Source organism: Lolium perenne, chromosome 7 (assembly GCF_019359855.2).
Source record: "Lolium perenne isolate Kyuss_39 chromosome 7, Kyuss_2.0, whole genome shotgun sequence".
In the NCBI taxonomy this organism is placed as follows: domain Eukaryota; kingdom Viridiplantae; phylum Streptophyta; class Magnoliopsida; order Poales; family Poaceae; genus Lolium; species Lolium perenne.
The window spans coordinates 69,667,991-69,682,727 of record NC_067250.2 but is presented as its reverse complement, the minus strand read 5'-3'; positions in this window follow the sequence as shown (position 1 = coordinate 69,682,727).

Genomic DNA, 14,737 nt, shown 5'->3' with positions numbered 1-14,737 from the left:
CTGCACCCGATTGCAAACCATTTGCACTCAGACTCGGGGCTACTCCCATCGGGAGGGCTGGACGCGCATCCGATAGAATGAGGACTCGAAGAAAAAAGGCCTTGAAGGAAGAGATAGTTGTTCGACTCGAGTCTGCACCCGGTTGCGAGCACCCGTGCCCAGACTCGGGGGCTACTCCCATCGGGAGCGCTGGACGCGCACCCGACAGAACTTTTTCGCACTCCAGGATCATGCCCGGGGACTTGATTCTGTGTAGGGTAACGTTGTTTTGCCATCGGCAGTTAACCAGCAAAAGTTGGGCACATTACTCATTATCCCTTGCATAAGGAAAATATATCGGATGACCTACGAAGACTTGCAGATAAGCTTCGACAGAGAAAAATGTTCGAGTGGTACAACTTGAGTCTACGCACGGATTGCAAGCATCCGTACCTAGACTCGGGGGCTACTCCCATCGGGAGCGCTGGCGCGCACCCGATAGAAGAGGATGATGCAAACATAAGGAAAACAAGAACGATCGAGGAGAAGGACATCGGAAGAAGACATGCTTCAGTCTCTACCCGAACTATGTTCGGCTAGACACTCGGGGGCTACTGACGTGGGCACTACCCTTCGGGAAGGACCGTATATCGTCATGGGCACTGTGGCTAGACACTCGGGGGCTACTTGAATCCCCATGGGAAGGACCGTATATCGTCAATGAACGACGAAGAGGCTCGCAAGGGAGCGCCTCTCGAAACACTCAGGGGGCGGGCAAGCACCGGTCGAGACTATCCAGGCTTTCGGAAGATGACGCTAGAGAAATAACGTCGAACCTGACCAAGTCCTTTATGACTACGGACACCGCGGGCATGCCACGACCGAAAACCGTTGCAGGAGCAACAGCCAACCTCGCCGCATACCTCATCAACCAGCGCCCTGAAGGATCCATGGCTCAAGCTCATCGGGGCACCCTAGAAAGTCTTGCGATATTGGGAAATAATCTAGTTCCGCAAAAGGAAAAGACCACGGTGCAGGCTAGTGGTTCAAAACATCATGCGAGAGATGCTCGGGATGAAATCACCCAGAGCAGGATCGACAAAGCAAGGCGACGACGCGCCGCTAGGAAGGAGAATGACAGTGATTCTTCGGATGAGGATCAGGAGTACGACGGCGAGCTCAGGGGAGCCGACTGTTTAAGCTACAAAATCCGCGAGACGATGCCGCCCAAAAAGTTCAAGCCTACTCCTACCGACGCTGCCAAATACGATGGGCAGCAGGAACCAAGATCTTGGATAGATGACTACCTGCAGACCGTGATTCTGCACAAGGGGAACCAGATAGCAGCAATGCAATGCTTGCAGCTCTACCTGAAGGATTCAGCGCGAGCCTGGCTAAGGGGGCTGCCAAAGGGTTCCATTAAATCATGGGACGATCTAGTAGACGCCTTCGTTGCCAATTTCCAAGCAACCTACAAGAGACCCGTCGGGATTGAAGAGTTACGGAACTGCCAGCAAAAGCAGAAAGAGTCGATGCGCTCATACATCGGGAGATTCACCAAACTCCTTAACGCTGCCGAAGATGTATCTGTCGACAGAGCAATCGACGCCTTCAGCGATGGCATCCGGCGTGAGAGCTACATAGAAGAATTCGGACGCAAAAAGCCAAAAACTATAACCAAGTTAATTGAAATCGCCAACAGCTGGGCTGATGGTGAGGACAACGTGCGAAGGCCACCACAGCGCAGCGACGACGAGGACGATGACCAGCCGAAGCACGACTCGGGTGGCCGAAGGGATCGTCACAAGAGAAGGAAGAACCGCAACTACGACGACAACAATCTGGTAGCCGCAGGGTACTCTGATCGACAGGACGATCGATATGGCGATAGAAGAGACGATCGACAGGACGGTAATCGGAACAACTCTGGGAACCGTGGCAACTATAAACCACGACAGCAGAGGACTCCCGAATTGCCCTACGCTGAGCAGATCAACGCCCCCTGTTACCTGCACTCGTATGTCGATTCTAAGGACGGCAAAACGAAGTCAAGTCACTTGCTCAGGGACTGTCGGCAGTTCCTTGACATGCACAAACTCTACCCGAACTATGTTCGGCTAGACACTCGGGGGCTACTGACGTGAGCACCCTCGACAAACCTATTGACAAAATGCCACAGTGCCAGTTCCTTGTTTCCTGCCGTTTTGTATTTCAGAAAAGTTGTACAGGAAATATTCTCGGAATTGGATGAAACAAAAGTCAAAGTTCCTATTTTTCCCGGAGCGAAGACGGAGTCCAGAGCAGAGACGGAGGAGGGCCGCAGGGTGGCCAGACCATGCCTAGGCGCGGCTTGGGCCTGGCCTGCGCCTAGGGGTGGTGTGGCCCCCCTGGCCTCCACCGACCTCGCCTTTCCGTCTATAAATGCCTCCTGACGCGTGAATCCTAAATCAATCGGCCTCCATCCACGAAAAGTTCCGTAGCTCTGCCACCATCGCAGACAAGATTTGGGGACAGAAGTCTCTGTTCCGGCACCCTGCCAGGACGGGGAATTGCCCCCGGAGCCATCTCCATCGACTCCACGCCATCTCCATCGCCATTCCTGACTCCCACTATGAGGAGTGAGTAGTTTTCCCCCGAGGTTGAGGGTTTTACCTAGCTATGTGGTCTATCTATCTCTCCATGTATGATCTTTATGTGATCATGAGCTTTGTAATCTAGTTGAATAAGTAGATGCTATTCTTCAACTATTGTGCTACTCAAATGGTTTTATTATGTGATCTCCGGGGACACCTTGTCCAACGGTGTGAAGGTGACAGTGTGCACACCGTGTTTGTTTCTTATGCTTAATTTATAAAAATACTTATGAATTTTGGTGACTATATAGTTAGTACCATCTTTGTATGCTCAAAGTGACAACATGGGGTGTCCATAGATTGGGAATGCGAACTTTAAGGAATGCTTATGCAGACTTAAGCAATGAATATGTGTTTATTATCAAACCGGAGAGTGATTCAGAGTAGCATAGTGAAGTGATAATATCTATGTATTCAATCATGGTATCATTGTTGAGAGTGTCCACTAGTGAAAGTATGATCCTAGGACTTGTTTCCAAGCATTGAAACACCGTTTACAACCAGTTCAGCAACATTTTTGTTTCCTTCCATTTTTGTTTCAGATTGCAATTACTACTTGTAGTCATCTATATTACTTGTATTTCACTATCTCTTTGCTGAACTAGTGCACCTATACACCTGACAAGTGTATTGGGTGTGTTGGAGACACAAGAGACTTCTTATCGTAATTGCAAGGTTGCTTGATAGGGATATCTTTGACCTCTACCTCCCTGAGTTCGATAAACCTTGGGTGATCCACTTAAGGGAAACATGCTGCTGTTCTACAAATCTCTGCACTTGGAGGCCCAACACGGTCTACAAGAATAGAAGCGTGCATAGACATCAAGTTCTTTTCTGGCGCTGTTGCCGGGGAGCTAAGGTAAAATGTACTCACATCCTCTGGCTACTAAGTCTTTTAGTTGCTGGTGAGTGCTCGAAGTTATTTCCTTTAGATTCTGCAATTATATCTTTTTGTTACTTGTTTTTATTTTGACTAGTTAGGCTTAATGGAAAATAACAACAAAAATTAGAGAGTTTTATAGTATTTATCTTGAGTTTGGACATGAGGTGTTTGTAGAGAAAATTAAAAAACCTATGGAACTTTACTTGCATGCTAGTAGCAATGTTATTAGTCTTTGAACACTATTATTACTAATGCTATGAAAAAGTCTAAACTTATGGAAGCTAGTTTTTTATAAAAATGATCTTTTTAGTTCCCCAGCTTTTGTAATATCCTAGGTTTAGAGGCAATAAAATGAGAGAACACCAATGTGTGCATTGCATTCATGCGTAGAAAATCCGGGGAATTTTCGCGCTTTCAAATAAAACTTACCACAGTAACTGAAGTTTCACTTGACTTGCTGGAATTGAAGTAGATCATCAAGTCAAGCGCTATAAACTTCACTGTGATCTTTGCTAAAACCTTGTTTTGGGTAGAGAGGATTTGATCTAGGGGCTAGATCTAATAGAAGTAGATTTTCAACAAACAACACCTTAAGTAAGGATCAACTACAAGATCTTATAAAGGATCTCAACATGATAATTCTAACAACAACACATGAATAATTATTCAACTATAAATCAAAGAACACAATTAATTAAGACACTATTCTATACTTATCTTTTCCATGTCTTTTACTAAATAAATATTCCTACCATGAGTCACATGGTATATCCTCAACTACAATATGGAATTCAAGCCAAAGACATTTATATTCATTCTTTATCAACCCTTGACTATTCAATCTTGTTTCCCAACTCATTCCATTAAACCTTAGAGAAAGGAGAGAACCATTCATATGCTTATATTATCCATTGGGTAGAACCTAGTTTAATATTCAAACCCTATGTATGTGAGGTAAACCATTAATACTAATTAATGCATAAGGAGTACAAGTCAAGTACTAAACCCTACTTGACCTAGCTAATACTTGATAGTAAGCAAGAACCTCTTTTACTAGTGATCCAAGAGAGAGACAAGTGTTGTGATCATTACAACTTGGTAATGATCATAAACCCTAGAGAAATCCTACCTATCCAAGAGACCTCAAGTTAAGAGTGTAGACTCAAGTATATTGACCAATCCTTGATCTTGGAGAGAAGAACCATGTTTCATTAATGAATAATTACAAGGTCCATACTTTGATCATTACAAATTGGGTGATGATCATAAACCCTAAGAATCTAAGTGAGTGTGCTGAGAGAAGTAATAGAGTAGAGAGATTAGTGAGGAATGAGTGAATCTTGTCTAATGCATGCTCATACCTTGTAAATTTAGATGATAAGTTAAACCTATATATATGATCCTTAGATCTCATCCATCACATGAAATAATAAATATATCACTAGTAGTTAACCCAGACCAATCCTCATGCCTTGTGTAGAGGAGTAATGACATGGTACTTAAACCTTGCCTATCCAAATACTTGAGACAAACCTAGCATTGCATTGATACAATAACTCTACCTAAGTGAGGAGGGATAACCCTAGCCACTAAAACATGATCAAAGCTTATGCCATATCCTAATCCTAGTTGTGTATCACATTGGTGATCACTACTAAAACCCTAAACTCCATTTGAGTTTCAATCCAAGTATCATTTTGGAATAGAAGCAGAACCCTGCCATGCCTCATGCCTATTATATACTTCAATTAGTGAAGCATCATCAAATTCTTAAACCCTTTCACATAGGATCCAATTCACATAAAATAGTGTTTCTTAACTTGTGTATCATGGATCACAAGTATAAACCAAGCCATATATATACTTAGGACTAAATGCCATTTGGTGAGTAGAGTGAAACCAATATCCTATTCTACTTTGCTATCCCAATATTTTGCCTAAGTGAACAAAATGAATAGCATTTTATAAAATAGAATCACCTTAGCAAGTGAATTGAATTTAATGAGCATAGACTTTATCTTAATTGAGTTAAACTAAATTAGTGAGTCAAGATTAGTAAGCAAAGAGATTATCCAACCCTATGCTTAAACCCCAAGAAACCATCTCGCTCATAAAATCATGAACCAATTCCATTCCCTTTACCATTTGTTAAACTCTAGCCCTAATTAAATTATATGTGAGTAATCACTATGGTTAAGCAATAGAAAAATATAATATGTACACCATGCACATGTTCTAAATTTTAAAGCATTTAAACAGATTTGATTTCTAAATTTAAAAGCAATTGAGATGAACCCTAAAATAATATCTATTTGAATCTTAACTTGTACCTCATAAGAACCAAAATTAATCAATTATAAGTGGTTGTTTAAAAACAAAACAAGACAATGAGTATCATTATCAAATTGTTATGATATTCAAATAATTTAGAACCTACAAAAGAAAACAGAATTCAAATTTGAATCCAAACAACAAAATAGAAAACAGAAATATAAAACAGAATTTGAAAAGAAAGAAAATAGAGGGGAACTCACCTGTCCTGGACCGTGCAGCCCACCAAACTAGACCAACAAAGGACCAGGAGCAGCCCAGCCCGAACCAAATATCGTTTCGGTGTCTTTACAAATCGTGCGAGGAGAAAAGCTTCATCGTCGTCGTCTCCGAGCACGACAGCGCTACGAAGCCAGTAGGCCACGACCTCGACGGCGATAAGGATGACCCTGGACGTCGCAGACCATCTCAGAACCGCGCCCAATCTCTCTCGCGTCCGTCCTATCCTTTAGCGCCAAGATACATGCCCTAGTACACCTCACCGTCGTCGACGCATCTGAGCCACTGCCGTTGGTGAAGTTACGGTAGAAGCCTCGCCGAGCTCTATAAAGCTACCATTAGCTTCGCCGTAGAACCCTAGTTCTTCGCTGCCCTTCCATTTCCCTCAATCCATCTCTATCTTCCACAATCATCCACTCTCTATCGCCGGCGTCGATCAAGAACACGGCGGAGGAGGCCACCTCAGCCTCCGGCGCGTGGTCGAGGAGGAGCGCCTCGTCAAGAGGAGCATCTGAGCACAAGCAATCGTCCAGGGGAGCTACGAATCGGTGCAATTTCATCGATCCCTTTCGCAGCAGTTCGCCGGAAAAGTTCCAATCGTCGTCGTCTCCGTCGACCATCGCCGGAGCCGATCACGCCATCGTATTCAGGGTGAGCATACGCGTCTATAGCACCTACTCTCGCTTCCTAGATCTGTCTATAGCTCGCAATCGCTAGTTGGCCGAAGCCCGCCGCCGCAGACATGTTCACCGACGATGCTCCGGTGACCATTGGGTGGTGGCGTTCACGCTCGTTTGCTCAGCATCATGTACTGGTTCGAACGCACTTAGTTAGGATGTCTCTGGGGGTACGTAGCGGCCATTTCGTCGCTCGCCGGAGCGTCACCGGCGTTCTCTCCGGCGAGAACGACGTGGCACCACCACCTCAGCTTTGTTGACTGGTCGTTGCCCGCGTGGCAATTGACTCAGTCAACAGGCCCACCTGTCCGTCTCTGCGGCTAGATCTGAATCGATATGTTTAGTATTTTCCAGTTATTTCAAATTTCAGTAAATAGCTGAAACTTTGAAAAAATAAATAAAATTCATTCTTGATCACAAAAATATAAATCATATATCAAAATGCTCAAAAAAATAAACTCTATTTAAATAAAATATAAAATAAAAATGTGTGTCAAAATAAATATTCACTTATTTTTAACTTTACTAATTATGTCTTTTCATTTGTTTTAAATCCAATTTGAATTCAATAATTAGTAAAGTTTCAAAATTAAATATTAGCTATCCAGTAAATAAATAAAATGTTAAGTTTAATTTTCTGAATCATCTTTTCATTAATTTAAAATATTAATGATAATTCATAAACCCTAATTTGCAAATTGCTATTTTCTATTTTCTTTGAATGATAATAAAATACTAAAGGCTAATATTATTTTTATAATTCAAAACTTGTTTACTTAAACACCTTTAGTTAACAAGTTAATTATTCTAAAACCTAATAACAATTGTTAAACCCTAGTTTTTAATTAAACCTAAATAGGAGTTACCCTAATTATAATTCTTGTGAAAATTAATAAAATGATAAAACCATTATTAATTTTGTTTGAAAGTAATTAGTGACCACATCTCTATTGTAAATTATCATTTTAAGAGTTGAACCATAATTTAGAAACCCTAGTTCTAATATAAGTAAGACCTTGAACCCATTATTTTATGTTTTCATCATAAATTGTTTCAATTCTAAAACCCTAGGTGTTTAGCCCATGTGATCATATAAGCTTCACCTATACCTATAAAACCCTAGTAAGAAACAAATGGATGCATGCTTATGATCCACTAGCATAAAACCAAGTCACATGAGATTATCATTTCATGTCCCTATTCTTAATTAAAACCTATATGATTCCCTAGTGTCACTTAGGAGCAAACCCGAATTTGTTAATTGGATTAGTACCATTGATCACCACTCCAATATACCATACCATTAGGATCAACCTTAACCATCAAACCCTAGTAGAATCCTAGTGATGAACCCTAACACCAATTTTGTGTAGTAATTCACATCACATGCTCCTATTCAACTAAACCCTACTTAGGAAAGTAATAAACCACCTAGCTTAGGAACCATTAGAGATTAATTAGTAAAGCAAAAGTGAAGCCATAGTAAATCCTAATAGTTAACTTATGGAACCATCTTGATAACCATCCTTTGATGTGATGCTTAGGAGAAACCATAGTAATAAACCTGCCAAAACTTGCTACATATAGACCTATTCAACTTAAGAACCCAACTAGTCCCTATTAGAAAACTAAATGAATCCAATAGTAAACCCTAGAAGCCATAGCTCCTATTTATAATAGTTCTTGTTCTTATTTAACATGTTCTTCAAAAGTTATTCGTTTGAAGTACAAATGTCAATCAAACCGTAGAAGCCATAGTTCTTATTTGAAATACTTATTATTTCTTAATCAACATGTTCTTCAAAAGTTATTCTTTTAAAGTATAATATAAGTAATCATCAACCATGTACTATAGAACTTATAAATGATAACTGCTCTTTACGTATTGTTCAACTACAAGTCCTTTATGTATGTGCTTGTTATGATGTCTTATATCACTTGGTTATGATGCTAATATAACCAAACCCTAATAAGAACCTTGTTTGAGAACCATTCTAAAAGTGCAACAAACTCTAAAGAAATCTTTACAACTCATACATCCTAAATCATCGAGGTTAGGTTACGCTCGGGACGATTGCATCTCATACTATGCATTATAGCATCTTTGCCAGTTCTTTAAACATTGTCCTTACCGGACGATGATGGTATTTCAGCATTTGGAGTTCTCACGTATCGAAGCTTTTGCCTGCATAATCTTGCAGTCAAGAAAGGCCAGTTCATCGCTTGCTCATGTCATTTGATTATTTTATCAAACTATATGCAAAGTACTATACTTATCACTCTTTCATTGAAAAGAAAAATATTATTTTACAATTATGAATAGGACTATGTGGTGGGCAATGGAACCATGGTATGTGTTGATGCGGTGGAGGTTCCATTGCAAGGGTTTTATTAATCTAGGATTAAGTACCAATGCCATCCATTGATTCTAGCGACGTACATATCACGTTGACCATAAGATCTATAATGGCTCTGGGGAAGCCAGTTGTATCTTTTCCCTCCTGCACGCCAACAGACTTGATAGAGCCTGGCGGGGTGTTGGGATAACACCGCCGTAGGTTGGGAAAACCTTTTAAATCCCCATCCGTGTGGATAAGAGGCTCTACCGTCTATGAAGGATTGTCCGTAGTACACCGGGGGTAAAGCCGTATGATCGGGAGATGTCACCGGGGGTGTACGGATGGACAAAAGGGTGGGTTTGGAGGGTCGCGGAGAAGGCAGTGTGGGCTTGGTTCTTATACCTGACCTCACACCAAGGAAGTGTGAATGAGCCTGTAACTCGGTTGGCAACAAGATTAAGTTCTCTTATGGGAAATGTAATGCACCTCAGCAGAGTGTATCAAATTGTAACTGTTACTCCCTGTTCCGGGAAGGGAACTACGAACGTGGCATGAAAGGAACTCCATGAAGTTCTGGTCAACCTGTGAAGACTGACGGGCATAGTTTTCAGAATAAAATAAACCTTTTGAAGAAATGTTTATGAAAACTTGCATTTTCCTATGACTTTCTGGTCTGTGACTGTAGATAGTGCATGATACACCTATTTCCTAATATGAACTTGCTGAGTAGGCTCGTACTTATTCCCTCCCATTTGAACCCCCTTCTTAGATCAAGGCACCGAAGGAGAAACTACCGTGGAACTCGAAGACAAAGGAGTCAACTGCAACCAGATGGAGAACTCAATCAATGAAGTCAATGGAGTCAACTTCTGCATCAGTTAGAGTGGAAACTTAGACTAGTAATAGAAGGGAACTTTTCCCTAATCCTAGCACCTACGTATCTAGAATTCTATAGCAAGCCTAGTATCTCCAGAAATAGTGATAGCAATAAGTTAGACTACGAGTCGTTCTTCTGGAGTTTTATTTGAAGTTTTCCCTCACTGTAAAGTAGGAGGCTGTGTTGATCTTCTGTAAAAAGTTCATGTATCCTTCTATAGACATGCCTTGGACACGCATATGTTTCTGTTGTACAACTCTGAGGGATGTAATATGAGTGGAACGGTGTTTCACTTGTGTTATGTCAACGACGTGTGTACTACACCATGCAGTGGTACGCTGGGTCACCACAGCTTTAGAGGAGGAAATTTGCTATGATGATACTATGTCTCCAATATATGATGATTACAATGATGATTATGTTATTTTCAGTCCACCTACTATTGATGAGAAAATTAATTATGATTACAATATGCCTCCTATATTTGATGATTATGGTGATGATAATAATAATGATATATAGCTATTTTGTTGAATTTGCTCCCACTACGATTAATAAGAATGACTATGCTTACGTGGGGAGTAATAATTATTTTATGCATGTGGCTCATGATAAGAATGTTTTATGTGATAGTTATATTGTTGAGTTTATTCATGATGCTACTGAAAGTTATTATGAGAGAGGAAAATATGGTTGTAGAAGTTTTCATGGTACTAGAACACCTCTCTATATGCTGAAAGTTTTGAAGTTACTCTTGTTTTATTTTCCTATGTTTGTCACTTTGTTATTTGTGGATCTATTTGTGTACAAGACTCATATGCATAGGAAGTGGGTTAGACTTAAATATGTTTCATATCTGCTCCTTGATGCTCTCTTTGGCTTCAATTCTTATTTCTTATGTGAGCATCTTGTCAAATTACTGAGCCTAGCAGAAAGGCGTTAAAGAAAAGCACTCTTGGAAGATAACCAATGTTTTATTTCTGTAATTTTTCTTTTGTTGAGTCTTCAAAGTTATTACCTCTATAATAACCTCTTCTTATCATTTTTATTTCGTTTTTGTGCAAGAATAGCCTCTAATAGAGAGAAAGTAAGATTTGGGGAAGTTGCTGTCCTTAAAACAGATTTTATGCTGTCACCATAAACATTTGTATGAATAGCAAGAGAGAAATTTTGAGCTGCCAATTTTTTTGCATATGCCCCAGGTTATTATATAAGTTTCGTTAGTTGAACATTTTTTGAGCTGAGTAACAGAAGATTTTGGAAAAAAATCAATCTTTACCTGTTGTTCTGATTCGACAGATTTCTGCCACTATTTGCATTTGCCTCTTAATCTCTTTCTTTTTGAGTTCTTTTGATCAAAGAGATTTTTTAAGAGTTTCTATTGTAGCTAATGCTTTAATAGATGTTTGATATATGTTAGAACTGAACCCAAGTGGATTTGTTGTTTTGATTGTACTAATGTTGCTAATAAGAATTGTGTGAACTTTTGTATGAAGGAAGTTTTCAAGTGTAGGGAGAGAAGAATGATGTAATGAGATGAAGTATGGACAAAATATCAAGCTTGGGGATGCCCCTGCACCCCAAGAAATATCCAAGAGGTACAAGCGTCAAAGCTTGGGGTTGCCTGCTACGTCCAAAACGTATCTACTTTCCCGAACACTTTTGCTGTTGTTTGCCCTCTATCTTGTGTGTTTTGAATACAACTAACGATGTTTTCAGCAGAATTGCTCTGGTGTCTCGTTTTTGTGCAGAAATCTAACTTTCAGTAAAATTCCCAAAAAATATAGAAAAACTCATATATCACCTGAAGACTCCCGGAGCCAGAAGAGGAGACGGAGGGGGCCACGAGGGGCCCACAACTACCCTAGGCGCGGGCCAGGCCTTGGCCGCGCGTAGGGGTGGTCTGGCCGCCTCCGCCACCCCCTCTACCTCTCCTTCACAATATAAGCCTCCTGACCTGAAAACCGAGAGGGGTTCAACGTTTTTCCAGAAAGTGTTCCGCTGCTCCGCCGCCACCAAAAACCCAAACCCGAGGGACCATAAACTCCGTTCTAGCACCTTGCCAGGATGGGGATTTGGAGGAGATCACCGCCATCGCCATCACCGACGCCTCTCCATCAACCATCCATTTTCCCCATCCATGTGTGAGTAATACCCCGATGTAGGCTATAGGGGATGTTAGGAATTGGATGAGATTGGTCATGTAATAGCTATTAGATTGTTATGGGCATAGTGCCTAGTATCCGTTGTTAGTATTTTTGACATTGTTGCAACTTGCTATGCTTAATGCTTGTCACTTTGGGCCCGAGTGCCATGATCTCAGATCTGAACATGTTATTGATTCATGAGGATAATTATTGTTTTTGATCATATCTGCAAGTTGTATACACATATTGTTGTCCGAAACACGAGGCCCCAAGGTGACGATAATTGGGATAACCGGAGGGGATGGCTATGATGTTATTATCACGTGTGTTCACGGAGTGTTAATGGTTTTCTCCGGTACTCTATTAAAAGGAGTACCTTAATTACCAGTAGTTTCCCTAGAGGCCCCGCAGCAACGGGCTGGTAGGACAAAAGATGTCGTGCAAGTTTCTCATTGCGAGCACGCACGACTAAATAGGAACAAACGCCTATGGTTATATGATGCTAGGATGCTTATATAATTATTACTTGCAATGCCTATGTCTTGTTATTATATGGACTCTCTCATTCATGCAATGCCCGTTCATCCATCCATGTGCATACATTATTTTAATCCTGCTGTCTACTGCAATCATCACTACCGCTAGTTTTATTTCGCTACTGTTGTTACTTCACTACTACCACTGCTATAAAGTTGTTACTACTGATAAACTATTACGAGCAAGTCTATTTTTAGGTGCATGTGAATTGACAACTCATCTGTTAAAGCTTATAAATATTCTTTGGCTCTCCTTGTGTCGAATCAATAAATTTGGGTCATCAAGACTATTTTCTGGCACCGTTGCTGGGGAGCATAGCTTTATTTACAAGCCCATTTGAAGGTGATATTGTTTGCAGCAATTTATTCATTATGGGAAAGCTCCTGAATCTAAGTTCCCTATATTTTCATCTACTACAAGAAGAGGTACAACTCTGAACACCTTTGTTGCTCTTGATTCTCCATCTGTTATGAGTAAGCTTTTCACTCCACCACATGATACTGCTACTTCTTCCGAATCTGATAATGCTCCTGATGATTTTGATGATGCTTCTACTATGCTTGATAAGAGTGGTTCGTTAGGTCCTTTCCTAGATACTACAATTGCTAGAGCTAAACAAATTGAAAATGCTAAAAATACTATTACACCTGTTAGTTCACCTCAAACTAGGGGGAATCCTAGTGATGATCTTGATGAAACTTATATTGAACTTGATGATGACTTCATTGAAGAATGTCATGCTACTAGAGATGCAAGTGCTATGAGAAATCTTCTTGCAAGACGAGTTGTTAGATATAATATGTCTCCTGATTCTAAATTTGCCACATCTCCCATAAACATTAGAGATAAGGATTATGATTTCTCTCTGGATTTATCTTACATATCTATTGTTGAGAAATAACCTTTCTGTGGTACTGAAAATGAAAGAGCTATGAAACATATGAATGAACTCTCTACTTTGAATAATTTATTCTCCGGTGATATTAAGATATGCACCTACTTTGTCACTAAAATTTTCCCTTTCTCTCTGAAATGAGCAGCTAAAATTTGGTATGATAATTTGTCTCTTGGATCTATTGATAGTCCTATTGGTTTGGGTAATGCCTTCTTCCATAAATATTTCCCTGCTAGTGCTCAACATGCTGATTTGCAGAAAATATTTGACTTTGTGCAGGTAGAAGGAGAGAAATTGCCTGAATCATGGGCAAGATTTTGTTCTTTAATTAGACCACTACCTAAACATCCATTAGCTAAAAATAAACTCCTTGATATATTTTATAATGGACTAACCGTTGAATCTAGGACATACCTGGATAGTATCGTCGTGGTGAACAGATAGATGACATAGGATGGCTTAAGTTGGGGCCGAATGGACGCTAGAGGATTCGGGGGAGGGTTTTGGTTATATGGGATGGATCGCCGGATGCTATCTAGATGAACTTGGCCTTGGCCAGAGGTAGAAGAAGATGAACACAAGGACAGGATCACCTCTAGATCTCTCTATTTCATGATCATACAAGGTTACAGGTTTTTCCTCTTAGCTAACTCGTACGTACCTTACATAACCTCACCTGCCCGCGATGGGGTGTGCCCCCTCTCCTTATATAGGGGAGAGGGTGGCTTACAGGGGAAGAAACCCTAGGAAACCCTAATGGCATCTTTCACTGGACAAACTACTTTACAAAGCCTCTTTGGCTACCGGTGACGCTGGTATGTCTTTAATCAGGAGTAGTGACATCCTCCGGTACCTTTTACGTCATCATCTACTTTTGCCTCAGAGCTTCGATTAAAGCCGAAGTGCTTCGCTCATCCTTGTCCTCTAGTTCTTGAGAGAATCTTTGACCAGTCTTGCCGACGTGCTACAGTGCATCTCGTACCGGTAATCCGGTACCTTCTTAGCTCATTCTGGTATACTCCTCCTGGGATACCGGTATAGATTTACTTGGCCAAAAGCTTAGTTTCACTGCCCGGAATAATCTTTAAACCGGTTGTCGAGGGTGCTCCTCGGTCCGTTAGGGGCTTAGGGTTGATGGAATCCTGCAAGCTGACACGAGACATCGGTTCACATACAAGCGGGGAAAGCGATTTACCCAGGTTTGGGGCCCTCAATGAGGT